The sequence below is a fragment of the Rhinatrema bivittatum genome, chromosome 2 (assembly GCF_901001135.1).
Source record: "Rhinatrema bivittatum chromosome 2, aRhiBiv1.1, whole genome shotgun sequence".
NCBI lineage: Eukaryota > Metazoa > Chordata > Amphibia > Gymnophiona > Rhinatrematidae > Rhinatrema > Rhinatrema bivittatum.
In genome coordinates, this window is record NC_042616.1 from 299,239,683 (window position 1) to 299,267,229 (window position 27,547).

Here is a 27,547-nt window from a genome sequence, read left to right on the forward strand (position 1 = left end):
GACGAGCGAGATACCCGCAGACGAGCATATCACAGAGTTTGTATCGGCTGGGCCCAAAACATATGGCTACAAACTATCCAGCGGAAAGACCTGTATGAAAGTGAAGGGGTTTACGTTAAATGTAGAAAATTGTAAAAAGATCAATTTCACTAATTTGAAAGACCTCGTCTTTGACTATAAAACTGACGCCGTGGACAAGAGTCCTAAAAAGATACAGGTACAACAATCTGGGATCATTAGAAACAAAAAGACCTGGGCGATAGAGACCGGCCTACTTAAGAAAACACAAAGGGTCGTATACGATAAAAGGGTGATAAAAGAGGGTTTTAATACGCTGCCTTATGGATACTGAATTTGTGGATGTGCGCTGGAGACACCCATTTTCGTGTATTTTAGCCGGACCGTCAAATAGCGGCAAAAGCTTCTTTGTTAAAAACCTGCTAGATCACGCTGGACGTGTGTTGACTGACATGCCTGATAATATTGTATGGTGTTATAGTTGCTGGCAACCTTTGTATAAAGAAATGCTGTGTAAATATCCTTTTATTACCTTTATGGATTCTTTGCCTGATACTTTTAATGATGATCAACTGTTTCCAACCAATAAAATAAATATGGTTATTATAGACGATTTGATGGCTTCTGCTTGTAAAAGTGATGAAATCGAGAGAGCCTTCACACAATACGTGCATCACAGAAATCTGAGTATTATATATATTGTACAAAATGTCTTCTGTCAAGGCAAAACAAGCAGAACTATAGCCTTAAATACCAAATATATGGTGCTCTTTAAGAATCCTAGAGACAAGTTGCAAATCGCTATTTTAGCCAGACAGATGTACCCCGGTAAGTCACGCTTCTTTTTAGAAGCCTTTGAGGATGCCACCAGAAAGCCATATGGATATCTCATCGTGGATTTAAATGCTACGACCCCTGAGCGTTACAGATTGAGGACAAACATCTTTCCACCAGAATGGACCACTGTATATTGTGAAAAAACACAACCCCTCCATAAAAAGAAGTGAATATATATTCTCCCCCACATATTTGTTTTGTGTGTGTCCCAGAGATCATGTCTGCTCGCTTAAAGCGGAACCTAGCCCTTTTAAAACTTTTAGTTCAAGCCTCTCCGCAACGGAGAAAAGCTATCCTAAAGGCCGCTTCTAACGATTTAGTGGGGGCCATAGCGGAGATCGCACTAAACACTCTGAGAGGTAATGTTCCTTTATCACAACAGCAGATAAACATCTTGAAAAGGAAACGTCAAGCCATAAGGATTTTGGGTGATAAAAGAATAACACTTAAGAAAAAAAAGAAGCTGGTCAAACAGTCAGGGGGGTTTATCGGGCCTCTGCTAGGATTCGCGCTACCACTCATCACGGGGCTTTTGAGCTAAAATACTAATGCAGCACACAGAAAAAATGTATTTAGTGTCTAGTCAACAACTTGACCGTTTGAGAAGCCCTTCAGTTCATGAGGAAAATATTAGAACCACAGCTGTTCAAAGACTCGATGAAGAAATGAAAGGTATACTTCAAAGTTCTGGTATGTCTGAATATGAGAAAGCCAAACGCTATTCAGAAGTGCTACAGCGCTATCTGGTGCTTAACAGACACGGAGAAATGGAAAAAGAAAGAATAAATCTGTATCTACCCCCACAGGATGATACAGCAACCTCTGCATTTCTAGAGCACAAAAGCCCCCCAGACCCCATCCTGCAGGAAGTGTTAAACAGCATCAGCATGCACCGTAGAAAAAATGCAGAAATACTGCTCAATAAACTGTCAAAGAATAAGGACATTGCATCCTGGGAGAGTAATGGGACTTTTGTATACAAGGGAAGACCTGTAAGTGGCTCTAACCTATTAGACCTGATTCGTGGAGCTACACAGACCCGTGCTCTTTCACATCGGAGGATACCCAAAGGTTGGGGAGAGTTCATGCAAACCCTGGCAGAATTAAACATGCCCTCCACCGTCATGGGTAATCCAGCCAACAGGGATCTGCTGGTACAGCTCAAGGAAAATCCTTCAGCGACAACTGCTGAAATGTACACAAAGACTGTAAAGTGCAAAGACCCCCTCCCCCGTAAAAGACGTAAAGTACTTGATACAAACAGATGGTTGAAGGTGTAATTATATCTTTTCAAATAAAAAAAAGGCTTTTTTAAAATATAGACTATAGACGTTTGGTTTGTTTTTCAAAAACTCTCAAGAGAGATTGTTTTTATTTAGGATTAGTACAATATTCTTGGTACGGTACACACACCTGGGGGGTATGAAACAGACAGCGAAAAGATTTAGACATACAACATGTTCTCTGTTTGTTGTTTTTTACAAATTGTAAAACCATTTTGTCATTTTGCAATGGTTCTTCGGAATACAGTTTTAAAATATTTTCAAAAGACAGCCCTTTACAACGTTGATGTAGGAAAAACACACAGTGGTTACCGCAGGTTGTAGATACAGGGTGTTGCAGTTGTTTGCTGCTGTATAAAACATCCTCACAATGTTTATTGAAAAAGTTCATAATACTGTTAGGGAAGAACAAACTATCAGGCTGTTGCCCGTAGGAATCAAAAAATTCTCCTGTGCCGTTTTCAGTCACGTATATTGCACATCTTCATAGCGAAAAGTGTTGCGCGCTGTAAAGTATCGCCACATTTTGGATTTTAAAGTCCTGTTAAATCTCTCCACAACTGCTGCCTTAACATCGTTGTTGGTCACAAAATGCTGAATGCCCCTGTATTTTAACAAACTCTTCACAGATCTGTTTAAAAACTCTTTACCTCTGTCTGTTTGTATTTTGTTGGGAACACGACCACCTTTAAATATATTTTCAAAGGCCTCTGCCACTTCACGACCTGTTTTTGTTTTTAGGGTCACAGCCCATGCGTATTTTGACAAAACATCTATCACCGTCAAAATGTATTTGTAGCCTCTGTTATAACCAGACAAGGCTGTCATATCAACCAAATCTGCCTGCCATTGCGAATCTATATCTGACACTATGGTTTTATTTCTTTTAAATCGTACCCTAGCAGGTTTGTGTAAAGAATAAGCATCTTGTTCTGTAAGCCAATCAATCACTTGTTTCTTGGTCACAGACGGCATACATGCTTTAGCTGCCTGCAAAAGAGGTGTTATACCGCCAAAACTGCCGGTATTTCCTGGCTCATTATAAATTTTCTTTAAGATCCGCTGGTGCATTCTTGTTTTTTATATGGCTGTAAAATACAGAAGTCTGTTTTTTTTAAAACAAAACTAAAGCCTTGTGTTTCACCATTGCAAACCTGCACCCCCCACTGCTTTCAATTATCCTCTGCTCAGATTTAGGTCTGGGGGAAGGCCGGCTTGAGGCAGAGGGGGCGGAGGGAAGGGGTGTAATTGGATTCTCCCCTGTCTCTGTGTACAGAATGAGTCACAGTTTCCTGCCTGCTCTCTGGTAATTTTTTTTATTGGGGCATGCCTATCTACAGCAAGGGCTTGGAGGGGTGGGCTTGGGCTTCTGGTGACATCACTGGGGGGGTTTGGCTTGGGGGTTTGAGTGACAGCGTACCCTTTATACTACCCGGTCCCTAGTCTTTTGGAAAAAAAAAAAAACCTGTCTTTTGCAAAGTTTGATCCTGCAGTTCATGCAATTCACCACCGGTAGCTTCAATCACTTGTTTTAAAAAAAAAACCAAATCCTTGTCAACAGAACGAGCCACTGTTTTTCTGCCTCCTATCAGCTTGTATTTTGTTTGGTTTTTTAAAAACAGAGTGGCTAGAAAAAAAGCATATTTCCTGCAGTTTTCCTGCCTCCTAAAAGCATACTACCGGCTCCGACATCATTAAAAAGGCATCAGGAGGTTCTAGGAGCGCATATTTCGGGACTTTTGTATTGTACTTCCGGTGAAATCATCAAAAACAGCCAGAGTCCATTAATACTGACATCATTAAAAAAGCGACAGGACCCTTTCTGATGACGTTTTAGGGGGTGTGTTTTTGGGGGGCGGTGTGGGGTGGACTTCCGGTGATGTCATACCCGCTACGTCACAGGGGGGTGTGGCTTGGGGTTGGGGTGTGGGCGGGGTCATCCGTGACATCATGGGGGGGGGCGGTTTGGGGGTGGGAGGGGCTCCCCATTCACTTCTATTGGGAGGGGAGGAGCATCGATGGGGTCTGGGCGGGGTCTGGGGCGGGGGCCAGGGGCGGAAGGGGTGGGGCCGGGGCAGAAGGGGTGGGGCCTGGGGAGGAAGGGGTGGGGCCTGGGGCGTGGTCGAGGGCGGGATGAGGCGGGAGGGGCGTGGCTACGCCCCCATTCACTTCTATGGGGAGTGGGCGGGGCTTAGACCGGAAGTGAACGCTGATTGGCTGCGGAAGGGGTGGGGCCTGTGGCGGAAGGGGTGTGGTTGGGGGCGTGGTAGAGGGCGGGAGGAGGCGGGAGGGGGCGTGGCTACGCCCCCATTCACTTCTATGGGGAGTGGGCGGGGCGTGGGCGGGGCTTAGACCGGAAGTGAACGCTGATTGGCTGCTGTCATCCTTATCTCACCTGTCAATCAGTTTGATTGATCGTGTACCCATTATACTACTGAGGCCACCCTGGGCAAAACCAGTCCCCAGTTCTCCTCCAACTCCTGCTCCTCGACCAGTCCTTTTACACTAGATGAACAACACGCCCTCTGTGAGACCTTGCTCCCCATTCTTCTTAAAGGGGAACGCGCTCACAAGAGCATTAACTACTCTTTCACCTTGACCCACTGAAAATGGGTGGCCATTCCACATCCCACAACTTTCAGATGCAACCAGCCGCAACAAACAGCTTCTGCTATCATAGAATATTTCCACACGCTCCATAATTTCCAAAACTGACTGCAAGCTGGGGCCAGGTAGGACTCATCTAGCCAGAATCCTTTCCAGGGGTCTTCTCTGTGACAGACAAGGGATCCTGGTTGGGAGACCCATCATGTTGTGGACCAGTTAGTCTGGTTTCAGTGATCAGTAAATTAATGGAATCGCTGATAAAGGAAAAGACTGTGGATTATCTTAAATCTAGCGGGTGACAGGCCCCAAACAATATGGGAGATCTGATCAATTTGACTGTGTAATCAATTAGGATCAAGGCAAGCTCTGGATGTGGCAAATTTCGATTTCAGCAAAGCTTTTAACAATGTCCTAACCAGGAAGCTCATAAATAAATTCAGCAGCCTAGGGGTGGGCTCTGGAGAGGTTGACTTGGTTAGAAACCGGCTGAATGACAGATAAAAGGCTGGTGGTAAAAGCCAAGGCACTGTAATAGGAAGCAAATGAAGCAGACCACATGAACCTTACAGTCTTTATCTGCCATCAAATTCTAGATATCTAAGTAAGCAGGTTCCTGCCTCCACTCCCTCTCTGGCCCAATATATTTAATGCAATGTAGGAGAAAACACGGATGGAGAGCAAGCATATATGATGGCTCTGCTGAAAGACCAATAGGATGGAGGAAGGAGAGACAGCTTTAATGAAAGGACTGGAAAGATTTCTGAATTCATGAATGTCAAAGACTAGAAATGAAAACCAGCTAATGGGGTGAGTCAGAACGCTTATCGGATTGAAAAACCTGCGATTGTGACTTTAGACTCCCTATGGGAGCTTATGGCTGGAATGGACATTAAGATACAGGAGCAATCTCATAAATTACAAGGAGTCTCTGCCAAACTGGACATTGTAGCCCACGACCACCAGCAAATATTACAGGAACAAGGATCCACTATCCAAAGGATTGAGTTGGAGGTTAAAGATTTAAAAGAAGTTTCAGCAGCATTCTCTAGGGAAAGGCTTGCTACATTACGTAAAATGGAGTTTCTTGAAAACTCTCTCAGACATTTGAACCTTCGTTTATTAAATTTTCCTGTGATAAAGGATGAACAATGCCTAGTAACAATTAAGAAATACCTGGGAGAATTTTTAAAAATCCCCCAGGAGAAAATTCCTGTGATAAAAAAGATATTACATCTTTCTCAGAGGCAAAGTACACCCAGAATAAGTGTTTTGGATAATATGGACAATCTGACGCAGTATTTAGAGGCATCAGAAATAGAGGTTGCCAGAAGAGAGACTCTTTTAGTGACTTTCATTTCAGAAGAAGATATAAACTTGATTATGCATAATTACTATAAAAACTTACGGGTACCTTTCTGTGGGGACTTGGTAAGGATATTTCCTGACCTTGCCAAAGCCACCCAGGTGAGGCATAAAGCATTTCTTCAAATGAAACCCAATGTATTATCTTTGGGAGCGAGTTTCATTGTGAAATACCCGTGTAAGTGTGTTATAGGCTGGTGTGGGTCTACTTACATTTTCTTTGATATACCACAGTTGAGAGAATTCCTGAGTTCTAAATGTCCAATGACAGTCGAAACATCTATGGAGGGTTAGTAATTATGAATGTCTACTCTTGGTTGACTATTGTTTGAATTAGAGTTTCCATATAGATTACTCCTCTGATTACTGCACGCCCCCCAAAATATTTTCCTCTATAATGTGATAGTGCAAAACTAAGAGTTAAAATGTTACCTTTAATGGAAATTGTGTTTTCCTTTGTATTTCATTGTAAAAGCACTTAAATTTCTGTATGACAAAGAAGGATTTGTTATTATAATTTGAAAAATTTAATAAAGAATAAATTAAAAAAAAAAAGAAATGAAAACCAGCTAAGGAATTATCTATTGTCCACCACTGGTTTCTTTCACGCTGCACTAGAAGCTCCATGATACTTTCATTTCACACATACCAGTAATGGTGCCGGCATCTCTGTACTCTCTGATGTCTGCTGCATCCTTTGCATCCACAGCTTCACTTACATAGTGCTCTTCATGAATGCCTGCATGACAGGCTAGGACTGCATGGTCACTTGATTCTGAAGGGGCAGCCAAAGTGTTGTGGTGCAAAGCTGTGGCGTCCAGCTTGGCAGGTTTCACCGGGATGTGCAAACTGCCATCAGGGGGACCCGTGCTGGAGACGTGGTCTGGAAAGCAGGAAGGGATTTCTCTGGCTGCGTGTCAGCTCCAGGAGGTACCTGCAAGAGTGCAAATGGGAAACATTAATTTTCTGCAGTTCCAACTAATGGTAAGAATTATAATTTATAATCATTAGTGGGGGAAAAAAAGACACACTTCAGTATGTCTGGTCTTTCTTCCCAGAGGCAAGGGAATGTTAAGGTCGTTCCCCAACCCAGGTCTCGCAGATGAAACATGAGATTTTCTTCATACACAGTATTTTCATACTATTCTATCATTGTACCTCAAGTCACACAATCATACGTTTCAAAGGGCAAGAGGATAATTCAGTTTCTCTTGGTCTATCTGACAACAACAAAAGAACATTAACTAGGGTATATAATCAATGGTAGGGACCCCTGTCCACAAGGAACTGGACCAAGGTTCCAACAAACCCTTATCACAGACGTGAAATGCTTTATCCACTTTGTTTCCTTCTATACCCAATCAGTTTTCAGATGACTGTTCCCATTTCTAAAGTAACGTTGCTCTAAAATGGGTATTACTAGTTATGGGTGCCATAATATACTGCATATTTATGAGGTTTCTACAGTCATTTGGGTTTGAATTGTTTCAGTATCCTGAAAACAGAGTGAGTGAATTTCTACAGAGCCACCAGCACACATGGCAGTTTTGACAAATACCATTCTCTAGTTTGGTTTTTTTATGGTAAACTGCTAATGCCACACAAACGTCAATTTATCATAAAAGCACAAGAATGACAGCCAATTCAGTAGCAATCTTATTGTCACACAGTGTCCATGATGCTTTTCTTTGGTTATTTGTTGTCATTCAAATTCAGGAACATATGGAGTATTACATTGCGGATACCATAAGCTGTCATCTTGATTTTCAGCACACACAAAGCTAAGCTCATGTTTTTCCTCCTGTACATCCGATTGCAAATTACAGTCTGTATTTTGACTCTCCCATCAGAATCAGAAGGGAAACCCTGAAACAAGGTGGAACTAGGGGAGTCTGGAAACCAGAAAGGCATGAAGCAAAAGCAGGGAAACACAAAATGTCCAATGACCTCCCTATGGCCAAATCACTAGAGACCTATGAACTAGAACAGTAGTTCCCAGATTTGTCCTGAGAGACTCCCAGCAAAGAAGGTTTTCAGAATATCCACTATGAATAAGCATGAGATAAAGCTGCATGCAATGGAGACAGTACAAGCAAATCTCTCCTACTGTCGCTATCCTGAAAACGTGACTGGCTGGGAAGGCCCTCAGCCACATTTGGGAACTACTCTACTAGAAAGAAAAGCAGAGTTGCTTACCTGTAAAAACAGGTGTTTTTGCGAGGACAGCTGGATGTTAGTCTTCACACATGGGTGACATCATTGGATGGAGCCCGGCACAGAACTTTGATCTCAAAGAATCTAGAACTTTCAAACATACCCTACTGAGCATGTGCAGCTGTAGTCATCACCCTGTCCCCTAGGCAGAGCCCCTCAGTCCATAATATAGCTCATACATGGAGAAACCAAATCCCAGGGGAGGCAGGTGGGTTTTATGAGGACTACCATCCTGCTGTCCCTGGAGAACACCTGTTACAGGGTAAGCAACTCTGCTTTCTCCAAGGACAAGCAGGATGGTGAATCCCAAGCTATAGGCTGTCTGAGCAGGACAAAGCAGAAAACCGTACCATGCTGAAAGCATCACCACTTCTCCCTTTTGCCTGTGAGGCAGCCAACCCTCAAAGGGGTCTAGGTGGGAAAAGAGATGGGTTCTACAAAGAGAAAACCATAGAAAAGACTGAGACACAAAACTCTGATGCATAGCACAGGTGCTTAAGGCAGGGGAGTGATGCAAATGCCAGCAAGAAACATACTCCACATCACAGAAAACATTACAAGTAGAGTTTCAGATCAGTAAACTCGGACAACGACAGTAGGTCTAGAACCTCCTGGATACAGGAAAAAGTCTATAGAGATGTAATCAAGAAAAGGACTCTTGGACAAAAACCGCACAGTTTTCCTCCGTGTTATAAGACAACCAAAAAAACAACTGGGCCTCGATAACTCCCCAGAAAGAAACTGCAGTCCACTGACACCAGAAAGACAGAATGTCTCTGCAAAAGTGTGCCCATGTTTGGCTAATAGGCATAATGGATAGAAAACCCTAGCAACGCTTGGAAGTATCATCAGCATCAATGGCAAAGCCTGTGACATACCCTAAGTATCAAATCACCAGAAATAGCTGACCAGCAGAACAGCATCAAGAGTTTCAGGAGATCAAAGGCAATCCCTGAATGGGATCACTAGCCCAAACCTCTGAGCAGGGAGATACGTTAGGCCTGAAGCTCACCTACACTGCACCCTGTTAAGGGCAGGGCTATTCATCCTGTCTACAGGATAGTTCAGGTGAACAGGAAGACACTTTGGGTAACCTAGTGAAGTGAGAAAAGCTAACGGCAGTATTGGCCAGAGCTTGGTGAAAATATAGGGAAAAAGTGGTGTATCTTTCCCTGCAGGTATACACTAAGATATTCCACAAATGCCGTAGCTTTTCCTCCCCTCCCCCCCCAACATTCCAACTGGAAGTCGGATGGAGAGAACACCACAAGGAGGCAGACCACCGGACTGCCTGGTAAGCACAAGTCGCTAGATTGTATAACTCAATCCAAAGCGAATAACTCACTGCCGACTCCAGTACGGAGTTACCTACTGGAACAGCTGAAACTGAGAGCAAATTCCACAGGGAAGAAATCCAGAAACACTCCACTAAGAGATAGGAAGCCGGAATACTGCAAGTGCAAACCTCTGTCAAACAGGATTTCTTCACCGGTCTGAAAACCCTAAAGGTACCAGGGCAGGGCAAGGACAATCTCGGAACAGATTGCCCCAAACCTTGCTTAGTTATTAATACCTCCGCCATGATTATATACTTCCCCCAAAGAATCACTTGGTCCAGTAAACGGAACAATTGTTGCATGAACCAGGCCTCCCCTGTCCGCAGACAGGGTTATCCCTAAAATGAGGAAGTTTAGCTTGCAAGCCACTGCAATCAAAGAGCAGCACCCCTGTTGCAAGGCCCCTTGTCCCCCAACTCCCTCAGCCTTGGATATGGCAATAAGTTGAAAGGCATACTTGCCAATTAGATGGATTAGAACCTTCCTCACTGAGGTAGGGTCTTGCCTGTGTAAGCCAGTCCACCGCTGCTCCTTTCTTGCTTCCAGCTGACACAGACACTATTCCTTCCTCTCTCCTGTCCCGTGCAGACCTCCCTCCACTGCCATTGCTTCCTGGTCCCTGCACGAATACACTGGGGCAAACGCAAAGTTCTACACAGGAAGGGAATTCTGTGCAAATCTGGCGCAAGTGCGCAATGCAGAATTCCCCCCGGAGTAAAGTCTGCCCATAAGAATAGGTTTGGCCAAGCAGCAAAGCAAAACAATACTCCTTGCATCAGCAGGCTCTGCTGTATTCTTAGCTTGTTTGTCAATATGTTCTAAGTGCACATTATTAAGCTTTAATCAATCTTTTCTTTCATTGCTTTCTTGACTTCTCCCTTTTTGTTCTTTTATTTTACTAAACCATTTGTGGAACAGTACTGAACTGAACTGAAGAAGTTCTTGAGAAAAGCATTGCAGTATTACCAAAAAAGAGAGAGAATACACAATGCATGCAGTATTTCAAGATCCATAAGCAAAAGAAAAATCTAATTGAGATGGATAACTCTGTCAACAGTGGCACTACCGCAAAAAGAAATAGTGAAGTGAATAACAAATCTCAACAAATATCTCACAAGGAGTCCAGGAAATGCAATAACCGTAAAGAGAGTACCTGGAAGGCTATGACCACAAATGCTCATAGTTTGGGAAATAAAATCCCAGATCTGCAGGCCCTAATGGCTGACGCAGAATTGGACATTGTTGCTATCACAGAAACATGGTTCACAGAATCTCATGAATGGGATACAACAATACCAGGCTACAACTTGTTAAGGAAGGACAGAGAGGATAGAAAAGGGGGAGGTGTGGCTCTTTATGTCAGAAACAACATCCAAGCAACTGAGCTACAAGGAAGTTGGGGTATTGAAAAAGCTCTATGGGTCGACCTAAAAAAAGATGACGGAGCGTCCATTTATATTGGAGTGGTTTACAGGCCTCCAAACCAAAAGGAAGAGCTGGACAGAGATCTGGTTGAAGACATCCATAAGATAGGTAAGAAGGGAGAAGTGGTGATCGTGGGTGACTTTAATATGCCAGATGTAGACTGGAAAATCCCATCTGCAGAAACTAAAAATAGTAGAGCGATAGTGGATGCCATGCAAGTATCTTTGTTCAAACAAATGGTGTTGGAACCCACGAGAGAAGGAGCTATACTCGACTTAGTGCTCACTAATGCAGATAATGTCTCAGATGTCCAGGTGGGCGCCCACCTCAGCAGCAGTGATCATCAAACGGTATGGTTTAATATCACTAAAAGAATAGGGAAAAGAACCACAAAGACCCGAGTTTTACAGTTCAAAAACACAGACTTTGAGGAAATGGGGAACTACCTGGAGGAAGAACTTAAAGGATGGGAGAACGAGAGAGATGTGGATCAGCAGTGGACCAATCTAAAAGGAGCAATCACCAAGGCAACTGCTCTATATGTTAGAAATGTAAAGAAAAGCAAAAGAAAACTGAAACCTATCTGGTTCTCAAAGGAGGTGGCTGACAAAATTAAAGCTAAAAGAACAGCATTCAAGAAATATAAAGGATCCCAAAGGGAGGAGCACAAAGAAGAATATTTGTATCAACTGAGGGAGACAAAGAAATTAATCAAGTTGGCAAAGAGTCAAGCAGAAGAGAGGATTGCCAAGGAGATAAAAAATGGTGACAAAACATTTTTCAGATACATCAGCGAAAAGAGAAAGGTCCAAAGTGGTATAGTGAAATTGAAAGGTGGTAAAGATCAATGTGTGGAGAGAGACGAAGAAATGGCAGAAATATTAAACGAATACTTCAGCTCTGTGTTCACTAAAGAAGACCCTGGAGAAGGACCATCTCTAAACAACAAGAAACTGGAGGGAAGGGGAATAGATGAAAATCCTTTTACAGTAGAAAATGTGTGGGAAGAACTAAAGAACCTGAAAGTGGACAAAGCCATGGGGCCTGATGGGATTCATCCAAGGATATTGAGGGAGCTCAGAGATGTTCTGGCGGGTCCGCTGTGTGACCTGTTCAATAGATCCCTAGAAACGGGAGTGGTGCCGAGTGATTGGAGAAGAGCGGTGGTGGTCCCGCTTCACAAGAGTGGGAACAGGGAAGAGGCAGGCAACTACACACCGGTTAGCCTCACTTCGGTGGTGGGAAAAGTAATGGAGTCACTGCTGAAAGAGAGAATAGTGAACTATCTACAGTCTGGAGAATTGATGGACCAGAGGCAGCATGGATTCACCAGGGGAAGATCCTGTCAGACAAATTTGATTGACTTTTTTGACTGGGTAACCAAGGAATTGGATCAAGGAAGAGCACTAGATGTCATCTACTTGGATTTCAGCAAAGCTTTTGATACGGTTCCGCACAGGAGACTGGTGAATAAAACGAGAAGCTTGGGAGTGAGTGCCGAGGTGGTGACCTGGATTGCAAATTGGTTGACGGACAGAAGACAATATGTGATGGTAAATGGAGCCTTCTCTGAAGAGAGAGCGGTTTTAAGTGGTGTACCGCAAGGATCGGTGTTGGGACCGGTCCTGTTCAATATCTTTGTAAGCGACATTGCGGACGGGATAGAAGGTAAGGTTTGTCTTTTTGCTGATGACACTAAGATCTGCAACAGAGTGGACACGCCGGAAGGAGTGGAGAGAATGAGACGGGATCTAAGGAAATTGGAAGAGTGGTTGAAGATATGGCAGCTGAGATTCAATGCCAAGAAGTGCAAAGTCATGCATATGGGGAGTGGAAATCCGAATGAACTGTACTCGATGGGGGGGGAAAGGCTGATGTGCACGGAGCAGGAGAGGGACCTTGGGGTGATAGTGTCTAATGATGTGAAGACAGCGAAACAATGCGACAAGGCGATAGCAAAAGCCAGAAGAATGCTGGGCTGCATAGAGAGAGGAATATCGAGTAAGAAAAGGGAAGTGATTATTCCCTTGTACAGGTCCTTGGTGAGGCCTCACCTGGAGTACTGTGTTCAGTTCTGGAGACCGTATCTACAAAAAGACAAAGACAAGATGGAAGCGGTACAGAGAAGGGCGACCAGGAAGGTGGAGGATCTTCATCGGATGACGTACGAGGAGAGATTGAAGAATCTAAATATGTACACCCTGGAGGAAAGGAGGAGCAGAGGTGATATGATACAGACTTTCAGATACTTGAAAGGTTTTAATGATCCAAAAACAACGACAAACCTCTTCCGTAGGAAAATAATCAGCAGAACCAGGGGTCACGATTTGAGGCTCCAGGGAGGAAGATTCAGAACCAATGTCAGGAAGTATTTCTTCACGGAGAGGGTGGTGGATGCCTGGAATGCCCTTCCGGAGGAAGTGGTGAAGACCAGAACTGTGAAAGACTTCAAAGGGGCGTGGGATAAACACTGCGGATCCATAAAGTCAAGAGGCCGCCAATGAAGAGTGGGTGACTCGCCAGAATGATGGCTATTGACACAATACCCATATTAAATAAACATACACATGCTTACTGTGACTCCTACATCGCTCTAAGCTTCAACAGCAAGAGGTAATGGAAAAAAGGATTTGCACTCACAAAGAGGGGAGTAGCTGGCTTGTTACGGCGGTTACTACCCCAAACCAAATATGCCTGATACTTCACTTTCAATGCATATACAGCATAGCTCTCTGCTTCAATGACAGGGGAGAAGAATAACTGATACTTCACACATCCAGCAGAGCTCTCTGCTACAACGGCAAGGGAGAAGAAAAAGGGTTCGCACTCAAAAAGCGGGGAGTAGCTGGCTTGTTACGGCGGTTACTACCCCAAACCAAATGTGCCTGATACTTCACTTTCCATGCATATCCAGCATGGTTCTCTGCTTCATCGGCATGGGAGAAAGACTGATACATCACCCATTTCCAGCATAGCTCTCTGCTTCAACGGCAGGGGAAAAAAAAAAAACAAAAACAAAAAACTGATGCTTCACGCATATCCTGCATAGCTTCAACGACAGGGGTGAAGAAAAAAAGGATTCGCAATCACAAAGCGAGGAGTAGCTGGCTTGTTACGGCGGTTACTACCCCAAACCAAATGTGCCTGATACTTCACTTTCAATGCATATCCAGCATGGCTCTCTGCTTCAACGGCAGGGGAGAAGAAAAAAACTGATACTTCACGCATATCCAGCATAGCTCCCGGCTTCAACGGCAGGGGAGAAGATAAACAACCAATAAGGGCTGTATAACATAATCTGGGTAAAAACAAATAAGCATGGGTGTAGCTTGCTTATCGCGGCGGTTACTGCCCCTACTACCCCTAACTAATCAAGCTAGATATTTCACTTGGATGCAGCTCCATCACTGCTCTCTACATTAATGGTGGGGGTGGAAGGGGAATAGAACAAAGAGCTAAGAGGAACAGATAAGAATGAGAGAAAAAATGTGTGAGGCTTGCTGGGCAGACTGGATGGGCCATTCGGTCTTCTTCTGCCGTCATTTCTATGTTTCTATATAAGTAGAATATACAAACATCTCAGAGAGATGCGCAGGTCTCAGATTCAAGATATAAACCATGGCATTACATTACACTACACGGGAAAGGTCTGTTGCATATCTATGGCAACAAGAAGGTAGATAGATATTGCAATTCCAAATAATTCCAGTAGGGGTCTAGTTTGAATTTCATGATGTTTGTTAAGTGCTCTAAGGTGGCTCTCTCTTGGACTTGGTCACATCATCGATTAAATTATGGTTCAAATTTAGTCATTCAATACTCTGTTTAGTGGAACAGACTAGTTGAATATTTTTATTTTTTTTTTTTTTAAATTCCATGAAAAACAAAACCCTCCCAATACCCCAGTAATGCTACAGAGAAGTGTTTCCCAAACCTGTCCTGGGTAAAGGCAAGTTTGCTCACCATAAACAGTGTTTTTCGTACATAGCAGGATGAATTAGCCATGCTGTCTGGGACGTCCTCCGGGTGGCCAGGTGGCGGAGCTTCTCCAAGCACACAGAGCTTTGGTCTGTGTGCGCCTGCGTGTACTTTCTTGCATGGCTCCATTTTGCTTCAGTCGGTTTCAAAACGTGTATGGAACCAGAAGCAGAGACTGTCCAGGGAGGTGGGCAGGTCAGCATGGCTAATTCATCCTGCGCTCTAGGAAAAACACGGTTTATGGTAAGCAAACTTGCTTTTTACCCCATAGATAAGCAAGCTGAATTAGCCCTGCTGTCTGGGAGTCCCCAACTGAAAGGTTTGAGAGCAGTAGGAAAATCCTTGGGAAGTGGGGTACATCTGCCCAGGAGAGAAGATATCGCTCAACCCGGTCCATTTCAGCGGACAGTCTCATGTCGTCCCTGATTGAAGAATGGATCTACCCATCGCAGCATCTGCAGCAGCTTGCTGGTCGAGGCAGTACTGAGAAGTGAAGGTATGCAGCGAGGACCATGTTGCGGCTTTGCATGTGTCCAGGATAGATACCTCGTGTAGGTGAGCTATGGACGCCGCCATGGCCTGGACCTGGTGGGCCTTTGGGGAATTAGCCAGGATCTCCGATTTCTTATTGTAACAGAACTGAATGCAGTGGGAAATCCAGGATGAAAGAATTCTCTTGGAGACCAGAAGTCCCGGGGCATTGGGATTGAAGGAAACAAAAAGCTGGGAAGCCCTGGGTTCCAAGTGTGTTCTACGCTTGTAATAAGCCAGGGCACACTTGCAGTCCAACGTGTGAAGCCGCCGCTCGCCATTGTTCCTGTGCGGCTTCGGGAAAAGGGTCGGTAGGGCGATAGTCTGGTTGAGGTGGTACGCCAACACCACCTTGGGTAAGAACATGGGGTACGTACGCAAAGTCACTTTGATGTGATAAAACTCCAGGTATGGTGAATCACGAACCAACGCCTGTAATTCACTAACTCTCCTGGGCAGAGGTGAGGGCAACAAAGAAGAGAACATTCCAAGAAAGATACACCAGGTGACTGCTTGCTAAAGTTTCAAAGGGTGGAAGCATAAGCTGTTCCAGAACTAGATTAAGGTCCCATGGAACAGGACGCCATTATGAAGATGATGGTATACTGCAATGGCACTGACTCTGTCGGAAGCTAGTCCCAGGCCAGCCTTGAAAAGGAGATGGAGGTACTCCAATAGTTGTTCCGATGAGCAGGAGAATGGATCCACGCCATGCTCGCCACACTAATTAGAGTATCTGATCCATTTGCCCTGATAGTTCTTCCTGGTCGAGAATTTCCTGGAGGATACTAGGATGTTCTGAATTTGCGGAGATAGGTTCAGGTAATCTAATACTGTCCTTTAAACCTCCATGCTGTGAGATGTAGTGAAGAGTGAATGGGGTGGAGAAGGGAGCCCCCCTCCTGCGACAGCAAGTCCGCACTGTGACCAAGAGGGATGGGATGTTTGATGGAGAGACGGTTCAGATGGGCTTACCACGGCTGTCTGTGCCACACCAGAGCTATGAGGATGAGATCGGCCATGTCCTTGATACACTTTTGAATTGTTCTTGAAATTAGCAATATCGGACGGTAAGCATAAAGAAGACCCCCCCCAGTCCAAGAGATGAGGAAAGCATCCTGCACTAGATGCTTGTTGCTGGGGTAGACGAAGCAGAAGATCGGTACCTTCCTGTTGCGTTCAGTAGCAAAGAGATCTATGTGAAGAAGACCCCAAGTTTGAAAGAGTCTCTCTGCCACATCTTGTCGAAGTTCCCATTCGTGCAGGTGGAGGATTTGCTGAGCTTGTCTGCTTTAGAATTCTCTATTCCCAGAAGATAAGTCGCCTGAAGTGTGATGGACTGGCGTTCTGCCCATTCCAAGATTTGTACCAGTTCCCTACACAGCTTCCAGGAAACAGACCGTCCTTCTTTATGTAGAACATCACTTCTTGGTTGTCCATATGGACCATGACAGTCTTTCCACGGAGAAAGCCCTCAAACGTGCGTAGGACATTTCCAATCGCCCGAAGGCCCTCTCACAGCCCGACCAGAAGCCCTGAGTTTGAACTCTGTCCAGATAGGCTCCCCACTCCTTGTTCAAAGTGTCCATGGTGAGGACTAGCTGATGGACCAGTGGTCAGAGGGATGCCCCCCCCCCCAAGTCACCAGCACAAGTCCATTTTCATGCTCGGCGTGAGGACAATCTGACATGACAAAGGATGTCAGAAATGTGTCCACCTAATCTTCAGCCCCCACTGTAGGCGGTGCATGTGCAGGTGGGTGCACGGCACTACATAAATGGACGCTGCCATGTGCCCCAGAATAGTCAAGGCCTATCGAGCTGAGGCATGCATGGTGTTCTGTAGTTGAGTGGCCAAGGTTCACAGGGTGTGGGGCCTGTCTTCTGGGAGGAACGCTCTGTCTAACTTCATACTGATATAGGCCCCAATGAACTGCAGGGCCTGAGGTGGTTGCAGATTGAATTTCTCATAACTGATGACCAAGCCCAGTCTTTCTAGGCACTGAATCCTGGTCTGCAGGTTGTCGCACAGGGCAGGGGGATCCGGAGCTACTAGCAGCTAATCGTCGAGGTAAGGAAACATTTGGATTCCCTGTTTCCTTAGATGGGCCACAGCTACCACTAGACACTTGGTGAAAACTCTCAGGGCTGACAAGAGTCCAAAGGGGAGCACCTTGTACTGGAAATGGTATCCACTGACATGAAAGCACAGGTACCGCCAGAATGCATGGTGCATAGGGATATGGGAGTATGCATCTTTGAGGTCTAGTGAACACATCCAATCATTGAGTTATAGAAAGGGAAGTATGGATTTGAGAGAAGTCATCTTGATCTTTTCCCTGGTGAGAAAATTGTTGAGAGCCTATAGGTCCAGGATCAAACGAAAGCCCCCTGATCTTTTGGGGATGAGGAAGTACTGGGAGTAGAATCCCTGATTCCATTGAGAGACTCAGCAGATGCAACGTTGTAGAAGCAGCCAGGTGATCTCTTCCCTGAGGCAGTGGCTACTCTGAGTCGACCCACTGCGCCCGTACTCAGTGAGCGAGGGTCGGCGTGGACTTGAAATTCAGGACATAGCCTACCTTATTGATCTTGAGTACCCAATGGTCGGAGGTGATCGCTTCCCAAGAGTGGAAGAAATGGGAAAGCCTCCCACCCACTGATAGCTGTAGAGGTGGCCCAGATGTTTCCAAAAACCCTGCAGGGTCTGGGGGTGTTGCCAACTGAAGGAGGGCAAGGCTGCCGCGGATTATGCTGTCTGGCACGGTTCTGCGAATTCTGGGGAAACTGCATCCAGGTTTGCGGGTAAGGTTGAGGGCGGAAGGGCGTGGACGTCTCTGGAAGTATGGTTTCCAGTAGGCCGAGTAATAATTTCTTCGTGGATGATTGGTCCATTAGCGACATTAGAGATATAACCGCCACATTTTGTTCTTTTAATTGGGCCACCATCTCACGCAACTTGTCTCCAAAAAGGTTGTCTAGGAGACAGAGAAGATCTGCTAGCTTCTCGTGCACATCCTCCCTGATGGTGCTGGCAAGAAGCCATGCTAATCGTCTAGAAGCAATGGCTCCTGTTGTGGTCCAAGCAGACGTATCAAACGCTTCATAGATGGTACCCAGCAAATGCCTAAGCCCTTCTTCCAGATCATGAAATTGTTCAGGCGGGTTGCTAACCGGTGCAGCTGGAGTGACCAGTGGCTTAAGAGACTGGAGACATTTGTATAAATATTGAGTGATATAAAATTGGTGTTATTGGATCTTCACATTAAGCATACCCGCTTGAAAAGCACATTTTCCAAAATCATCCAGGTATTTGCAATCTCGCCCTGGAGGGGTGCTAGAATACAGCCGTGTTTTCTTTGCCTTTTTCATGGCCGATTCGGCACATGAGGAAGCTGGACTAAGCTATAAAACAGGGACTGCCGCATTTGAAATTTGAGGCCAGCTTTTTGAGATGTTGCTGGTCCGGAAAAGGGAGACTCCCAAGTCCTGGTCATTACCGCGTCCAACACGGCATGAGAAGGCAAGACAGTGGGCTCGGACGGCACCACGAACATCTTTCATATGCCAAGAACCTCTGCTCGGTGTCCAGAATTTTTCTGGTCTCCACGTTGAGCCCGTTTCCCACCTTCTCCACAAATTTAAAATAGAAAAGGTCTTCTGGGGGGGGGGGGGGGGAACCGGTTCATGTTATTGTTCTGGGGAGGTAAGAAGGGTAACCTGTTAAAGAGCCTGGAAACATGGATGGGGACCAGTGAGGAGAAGTGTCCCTAGGTGGGGAGCCCTTCGGAAGCGGACTGTCTGAACATGGTTCAGGACTAAGACTCCCCTGTCGGGGTGAGAGTGGGGCTCACGGGGAAAAACCTCCAGTGCTCTGGTGTTCCGCTTGTCACCTCCCTGCTGCTACTACACAGATGAGAGAAAATGCATCAATGTTTTTTAAATTTGTGACATTGCCTGGGAGGCTAAGGTCCCTTGTGTTGTATCAGGAGACGGTTCCTGGGAATTCCTCTCGGGGGCAGTGCAACGAGAAAAATGTCCGAGTCTGGGCCTCTGAGATGAGTACCGGCCCTCTCCACTGCAGAAGTCTTTTTGAGACACTTTGCCAGGGGCTCCTGCAAATGGGTTCCAGACTGCCTGCGCTGAGACAGCAATGACAGGTCCGAATAAACCCACGAGAATTGTGAAGACCCCGTGGATCCATACTCAGAATCTGGTTCCACATCAGAGAAGACAGGTTCAAGATCCAGAACAGAGACTCCTTGTGGCCCCTCCAGTGGTATAGGCAGCAGTGGAGATCTTTCAACAGAAGGAGTGGGAGTGTGTGGGACCCTATGCTCAGAGGGTTGTTTATGTGGTGACGCGCGTTCCCGCATCAAGCTCTTCACTGGTGACACGCGGTGCGATCCCAACGATGACTTGCGTCAGCGTGGCAAGGCAAGGCAATTTTTTTGAAGGGGTTAATAAACATGTGGATAAAGGTGAACCGGTAGATGTAGTGTATTTGGATTTTCAGAAGGTGTTTGACAAAGTCCCTCATGAGAGGCTTCTAAGGAAACTAAAAAGTCATGGGATAGGAGGTGATGTCCTTTCGTGAATTACAAACTGGTTAAAAGACAGGAAACAGAGAGTAGGATTAAATGGTCAATTTTCTCAGTGGAAAAGGGTAAGCAGTGGAGTGCCTCAGGGATCTGTATTTGGACTGGTGCTTTTCAAAATATATGACATTTTCTGTTTTATTAACCATTCTGTTTTATTAACCATTCCCTTCCTAATAATTCCTAACATTGTTTGCTTTTTTGACTGCTGCAGCACACTGAGCCGACGATTTTAAAATATCCACTATGATGCCTAGATCTTTTTCTTGGGTAGTAGTTCCTAATATAGAACCTAACATCGTGTAACTACAGCAAGGGTTATTTTTCCCTATGTGCAACACCTTGCACTTGTCCACATTAAATTTCATCTGCCATTTGGATGCCCAGTCTTCCAGTCTTGCAAAGTTTCATAATCCGCTTGTGATTTAACTACTCCGAATAATTTTGTATCGTCTGCAAATTTGATTACCTCACTTGTCGTATTCCTTTCCAGGTCTCTCTCTCTCTATATATATATATACACACACACAGTAGAGTGCCTCAGGGATCTGTATTTTCAGGAAAATAATGAATAAATGCCATGAATAAATGAAAAAATATTTCTCATTTGAAATGAATGAAACAAATCCTTAGGCCTAACAAACGTAACGTGCCTCTGACGCCAGCAGCTTATACTATAGCCAGCCCTAAATACCTCTGTTCTGGCTCTGGTGTGGTGTCCTGCGCTCCCCTACAGACTGCTCCCATTGACCTGGCTCTGCCCTGCATCCTATAGCTAAGAACATGCCCAGGAAGTATTGATCTTTATATGGCCTGAAGGCAGGAAATCCTGTGGTGCGCCTTGATGACATAAGCGCTGTTTAAAGTATATAAGAACGCCCAGCTCACATCAACAATTGCTTGAGCAACAGGTCCTGTTACTCCACTACTGAAGTACTCGCTTCTTCACACTCCTGCTATGCCTTGATCCGGACTGTTCAGACCTCGCTCTGCTTGTCACCTGCCCTGTCCTTGGCCTATTTCTTCTCTATGAACCTGACCCATGCCTGACTGATTACTGCGCTGTTTATGGTTCTGTGCACCGGCATCTTGTGTCAATTGTCACTTGCTGGAGCCAGTAGATCAGGCAGCGCCAATCCAACAGTGGTCCAATGGTTCACATCTCAGCCTGTGATAGGCCCAAAAGAACCGGAGGGCTACCCCATTACAACAAACCAAAAATGTTAATTTTTTCCTCTCGCATTCCTACAAATCACCTTGACAGCTGCTGTCATTTTCAAAACTTTTTAACATCCAAAATAAATATAAAAGGGTTTAAGACCAGAGTTATGCATAGGACCTAGCAAAAGGCTACAGTTAGAGATTATGAAGAGGAAAAACATGACCTTGTTACCTGTGGAGACAGAAAAGAAGAAAAACTGCCATTGGACATTTCATGAACAAATCTAAAAACAGATGTAAGACAGGCTTCTCAAAAGTGTAAGTTTAGTGGTTATAGCACACCCTGGTGAAACTTGAATTTTTTAGTTCAATCACTGATTCAAGATGATGCAATAAAGTGTGTGTAAAAAACGTGCGTCCAAACTCTGTGCCCGTTTTTTTTTTTTAACGTGTGCACATCCACCTCTCCAGGGCACCCAATGCAATATGTAAATGAGCTGCTGCAATAAAACGGATGCGGTAGGGATAAATTGTGCATCCCTAGCATGTCCGTGGCATTGGGCACCCAGGAGACATGGCCGTGCACAGGTTAGGAAAACGGACGCTCAATTTACAAGTGTCCGTTTTATCCCCCGGCAGCTATTTTACCAGCACAACATGCACACACAATATACATGGCCCAGAGCGTTTAAGTTGTGGATGTATATTGTGCATCCAGAAATTTTTTAATTTTTTATTTTTTTATTTTTTTTTAAACGCCATCTTTTTTTTTTTTTTTTTTTATGAATGGTGCTGCTTTCTGCGATTCTTCCTACTTAGCATCGTGACAATACTAAGTAGGAGGAACCATAGAAAAGCAGGGGTTTTTTTGTTTTGTTTTTAAGGTGAGTCCTTGACGCATGGGTTAAACTGCACCTCAGGTGCACAGGGATTCTTTGTATTGTGGGGTAATAGCTAATAGCCTCATGTACATAACATTTACTTGTGATGAGCGCTATTAGCTATGCCTTTGTTTGGACGCGCGTTTTGGACACACTGATCCCCTTATTGCATCAGGAGTTATGGACGCCCGTCCAAAACACGCACCCAACTACTAGTTAAGCTGTGCGCACTTATCAGCCCCATTGTGACTTTAACGAATGTCAATTATCCTCCCTCTGCTCAGAAGTATATTGCCAAAGCTTACTGCAAGTTATCTTGTGTAGCACTGTACAGACAGAGCTATAAAGATATAAAAAGTAAATATTTTTTATTATGAAATACATTTTAAACAGCTATGAATTTTTTTTGTCAGTTATTTTAATAAATTTAGGACAACTAGCACTGCTGCTAGTTGTCCTAAATGTGCTGTAGGGAATGTGCCTAAAATTAAGTGTCTAGAACCTACCCTTGGCCTGAGTGAAGCAACCAGCCCAGACCCATGTGGAGCCAGTACTGGGGCAACTGGCTACGGACAGAGTGGCCTGAAGCTGCCACCTGACACGGGGCAGCACAAAAGAAATTGGAGGGAGCGAATGGGAAGGAGAGGAAAGGATGGGAGTTTCAGGAGGGGAGAGGGCAGAGCAGATAGATTCATGAATAAGGGAAGGAAAAAAGGGAAAGAAGTCTATGGGAGGAGTAAAGCAATGAAAAGGCAAAAAGCACAAAAATAACAGCAAAAACAAAAAAAGTTATAAGTTATATCTTTGCCCCAAAAGTCAGTCAGAATCCATAATCTGGATCATTTCAGCTTTACATTATTATATTCCCGTCAGGCCCTCAGATCAATCTCTATAAGAGATTCCTGCGGCCAAACACGCCCACCTGTCTGTCACCCGTGAAAGGGCCTTTTCAATTGCTGGTTCCAGTGCCTGGAATTGAATATCCTCGCCATTAGGTCTCTGACCAATGCAAAGGAGTTTTAAAAGCATTAAAAACCTTTCTATTTAGGAAAACCTTCCAAGATTAATCTTAGACTAGCCCCCCCCGAGTTCAGACTGCCTCCTCAGCAGTGTTGTGTTATTTACATTATTGTCTTGATTTTTGTCCTGTTTGTTCCTTTTGTATCCCGCCCCAAACTTTGGGCAGGGGAAACAATTGCTTTTAAACAAGAAAAAATATTCTTTTTACCTGGATCCTAAAAATCTTTGCTGTCATCCCAAGTTTACTAAATATTTTCCTCCCTTGTCCTTTATCTTTCTATATTCCCATGGAATAGCAAGGACTAAAAGAAAAAAAATACACGTTCTGGCAGGACTAAATGCAATGCAAGTTTCATTGCAGCTGGGGCCCAGTCAATGAGCCTCACTCCATTCATTTGGCAGTGTAAATCAGGCAATCAAATGAAGTACGCTGACCGCTCCCCACCCCACCCTCTCTCACTCCGTCAGAGATCCTTTTCCAACTCTTACATTCCAAAGACCGTAAGAGGCAAGCAACCCCACTATACACACACCCCAGCCACAAACCCACCCTTCCAGCCCCCCTAGGGAGCACCTTCTAATCGCTGCTACACTGAAATCTGCAGCAAGCGGGAGGATGAGAGGAACACAGAATGAAAGATACTGTTATTTCTTTTTAACAAACTTTCCAAAAATTCATTCACATGATTTTGAAAATTTGCCAGGTGGCAGCCCGCCGAAATTCTTGCAGCAAGCAGGCGTGCCCTGCTGCTTTAACTCCCATGCGATCCTTGTAGCTGTGATCATCCCTAAATCACCCCAACCCACTTTAGAAGTTAGAAAAAGCAGTCTCTTGTTCCTATCTTGCCAAATATGGCTCAGCGGATTAAACATTCTGGCCACAGCTGGTTAAGAGTCACTCGGTGAGGGAATCTGAGTCACTGGGAGCAGGCTGTGAAGAGGTGGGGCCTATTCCTTAGAGCTGGAGGAGCCTAAGTTAGAGAAACTGAAACCTCTTTTAAACTCCAGCCAACTTTTAGCAGCTCGGTGTGACCTTGGGACAAGTCATTTGGAGGGCAGTTTTAAAAGCCATTTCCATGGAGACGTGCTTTCCCTGTGGAAACGGGCTTTCAAAAGACTGCCCGCCTTATATGCAGACAAAAGGTACACATGTAGGTCCCCCCCTGTGCGCACACTTTCTCCTGCAGTAATGTGGAGGCGTTCTCGGGTTTTCTCAGAAAAAAACTACTATTAGCAGGTGTGCAAACATGTATCCATAGTTTTCCTGGGATAATTTTCCCAGTGAAAGTATGCCTATATTTCCACTTTGAAAATCTGCGGCAAAAAAAAAAAAAATACAGACTTTGTAGATAGGCAGCCAGTCTGAAAAGGACCCCTTTAATTTGTAAGTGGCTCCATATATCCCAGCAGATCTGGGCGCTGGACATGTGCTATCAGACCATTTATCACAGAGTTCTTTGTGCATTCCAGCTCTGTGCTCAAATCCTCTTTGTGCTAAATGTACGAACACACATCAGTTATCGAAGAGGTCTCTTTTTTTCCCACTCAGTTAGAAACCGTCTGGTGCTCTCTTCCTCAAGAGGCCTACTTTTTACCTGCAGGATTTGCATCAGTTCTCAAGTGTCTGAAAGGCAGACTATAAACTAAATAAAGTGACAGTAATCGTCATGGTTTGTACATGCTTTCCTGCAGTACGATTTGACTTGACAAGTCAACACGAAAACTGTGCACAGCACGTACTTTACCTCCTCCAACCTCAATACGCCCTAAGAACACCACCTCTCCATATGGCCAAAAGCACGCGGGAACTCTCGGCCGCATTAAGGGAGAGCAGCTTTGCAACAGACAATTGGCATGGGTAAAATACTTTTTACCTTTATAAATCACTTTACATACTGACCTCTCCGTCTAGTGCAATGGAAACGTGCTCATCAATATTGGAATTATAATTGTTATCACTGTCTATAACTTTTTTATTTTTGCCACTGGTGTCTTGAGCTGGCTCTGCATTATTGCCTCTGCCCCCTCTGGCTTTATATATACATGCACGCGGTCCTAGATTTAAATAAAATTAATTTAGCCAATGTTCAAATGCTCATCTACTGCCCATATCACATTCTATTACAAATAGGAGAAACGCACTATTGCATGATGTAATTTGAAAGCAATCACACAAAAGTCAACAACCTATTGGAAACATAATTCTCAGAAATGTATACATTTTCAGTATCCTGAAACAGCTGTTATCTGGCAAGAGCTTTTTGAGTTTTGCCGACACGTTAGAATGAGTAAGACTGCTTTTCTTTCCAGAAACACAGTAGGAGTGGTAGGGTGACTGGTAAAAATATAGCCAATTCATTTCCCAAAACATACATGGATGTTGCACTTGATATCTGACTTCATTCCAAAAACAAATAAAATCATCAGTACAATCTATACACATAAAAAAAGAGCTAGTTTCCTAACCATTTCCCTTTCTGTGTTCAGTCAAGCTTTACAGGATCCTCCATTCTAGATCCCACACAGATGATAATGGGTAAAGATAGAGAACTCTAGTTCACCAAACTACACCTGTAAGTCTCCTTCTACCTAAAGGAAAGTGAGCTTATGCTGACAGAACACCAAAATAGGGCCGAAAGGTCTAGTGGAACTGTAGATCCCCAAGATCTTAGCAACAGTGACCAAAACAATAAAAAACAACAAGAGGATAAAAAAAATCTAAAGGTAAAAATATATAAAAATTAAAAAAAAAAAAGTCACTGTATATGGGTGAGGGAAAATATAGAACCCTTTTTTGGTGGGTTGGATGTATTCCTAAGGGCTATAAAAACATTCATAACTGGGGACTGTCTCCATGGACTTGTTTTCCCCTATTTGCATGTCCCAAGGTGTGGGCGCTTTCTCCTGGAGTGTGGGGGGAGGGGAGGGGAGGGGGAGCGATGACTTTCAAAGCCCAGGCGATGTAGTGAAATATTTATTTAACATTTTTATATACCGACATTCGTTTGCACATCACATCGGTTTACAGTGAAAACATCTGAAGCATGAAAGGAAGTTACATTTTAAACACTTTAAACAAAATAACAGAATTTTACGGCAGGAGGAATAGAGAGAAGTACAGTAAGGGGTAATGAGATCAGAGGAAGGAAGAAAATAGGAACAATGAACTATAGTTTTACTAACTGAAAAGGTAATCCCTCTGGGTTTTGGCTACTGTGCTGACTACAGTGGTAGTGCTGCAGGGAACAGGCAGGACACAGATTGGGTATTCAAATTAACTTAACTGTGATTCTTCAGAAATAAATAAATACCCAATCAGGTAGTTAACTGTTCACTTTCATCTGTGCTCACACTAGTGTACTTACGGTGCAGGCTCTTCTTCCTTTTCTCTGTGTATGTGTCCTCGGTACAGGGCCCAGGCGAGAGCTTATCCCTTAGGGTGTGAGAGAATAAGTTATCCCAGCTGGGCAGGGAATTTCCTGTGTGTGAGGAGGATCCCTTTAGACTCAAAAATTAGACACAAGTCCAGATTTTCCCCAGCCTGTGTCCTGCGTCCCAAAGTATGGAGATCCAGTCTCGTGGGTCTCTAACGTTCTTGCCTCTGCCCGTCAGACTTCCTTCTGATGTGACCTCTTGCTGGGATAGGTCTGTTGCTACAAAAACTGGCTAATATTGCCCAGCTTCAACCATGAGGAGAGGTGGCACTAAACCTCCCCACAAACCAAGAAGAGGAAAAACACTTTCCAAGTCCCAAAACTTCCTCTGAGGTAATAATTTACGTAACCTCTCACCACCTCTCACTTGCAGGGAGTGGAGCAACACAGATCTTCCTACACCTGACTTCTGGGTACGGGGCTTGCTCCTCAGCAGACTGCACCAGGATCGCACTCCAGACATCTAAAAAAAAATATATATATAGACTGTTACTTAAGGCTTTTAGCCACAAAATCTGGAGGCAGGTCCTGACAGGCAAGGGGTGCACTGCAAGAATCTCCTCTCAAATCAACCAGCTCCCAAAATGGCTCCTTTCCCTCCAGAAACTAAACTAAAATGACTGAACTCTCTAAACCACTAGCCCCCTCTTTCTGCAGGCCTCTAGAGGAGGTGCTGTTAAGAAATGGTATTTCCCACTAAGCTGGAATACCCAAGCATTGATCTAGGGCCATCTAGAGGAGCCCAGGCGGGTCTCTACAGATATTTTAACAACTTTTAATCTCTCTACAGAACACTTCTTTTATAACTGGTTTAAATCTAATTTCAAATGTACTAGGAGAAAATGAACTGTACTATAGGATT

The 27,547-nt window shown here is 44.4% G+C and overlaps 1 long non-coding RNA gene across 2 annotated transcripts in view; it reads right to left on the reverse strand.

The window, feature by feature from the left end:
* Positions 1-4,456: 4,456 nt before the first annotated feature.
* The window catches only part of LOC115084598, a 131,541-nt gene continuing 108,450 nt past the window's right edge, over positions 4,457-27,547 (reverse strand). For both annotated transcript variants that reach the window (XR_003854602.1, XR_003854603.1), the window contains exons 2-3: positions 26,617-27,148; positions 4,457-7,041 (exon numbers count right to left, since the gene is read on the reverse strand). This is a non-coding gene — a long non-coding RNA (uncharacterized LOC115084598). The remainder of the gene's footprint in view (positions 7,042-26,616; positions 27,149-27,547) is intronic.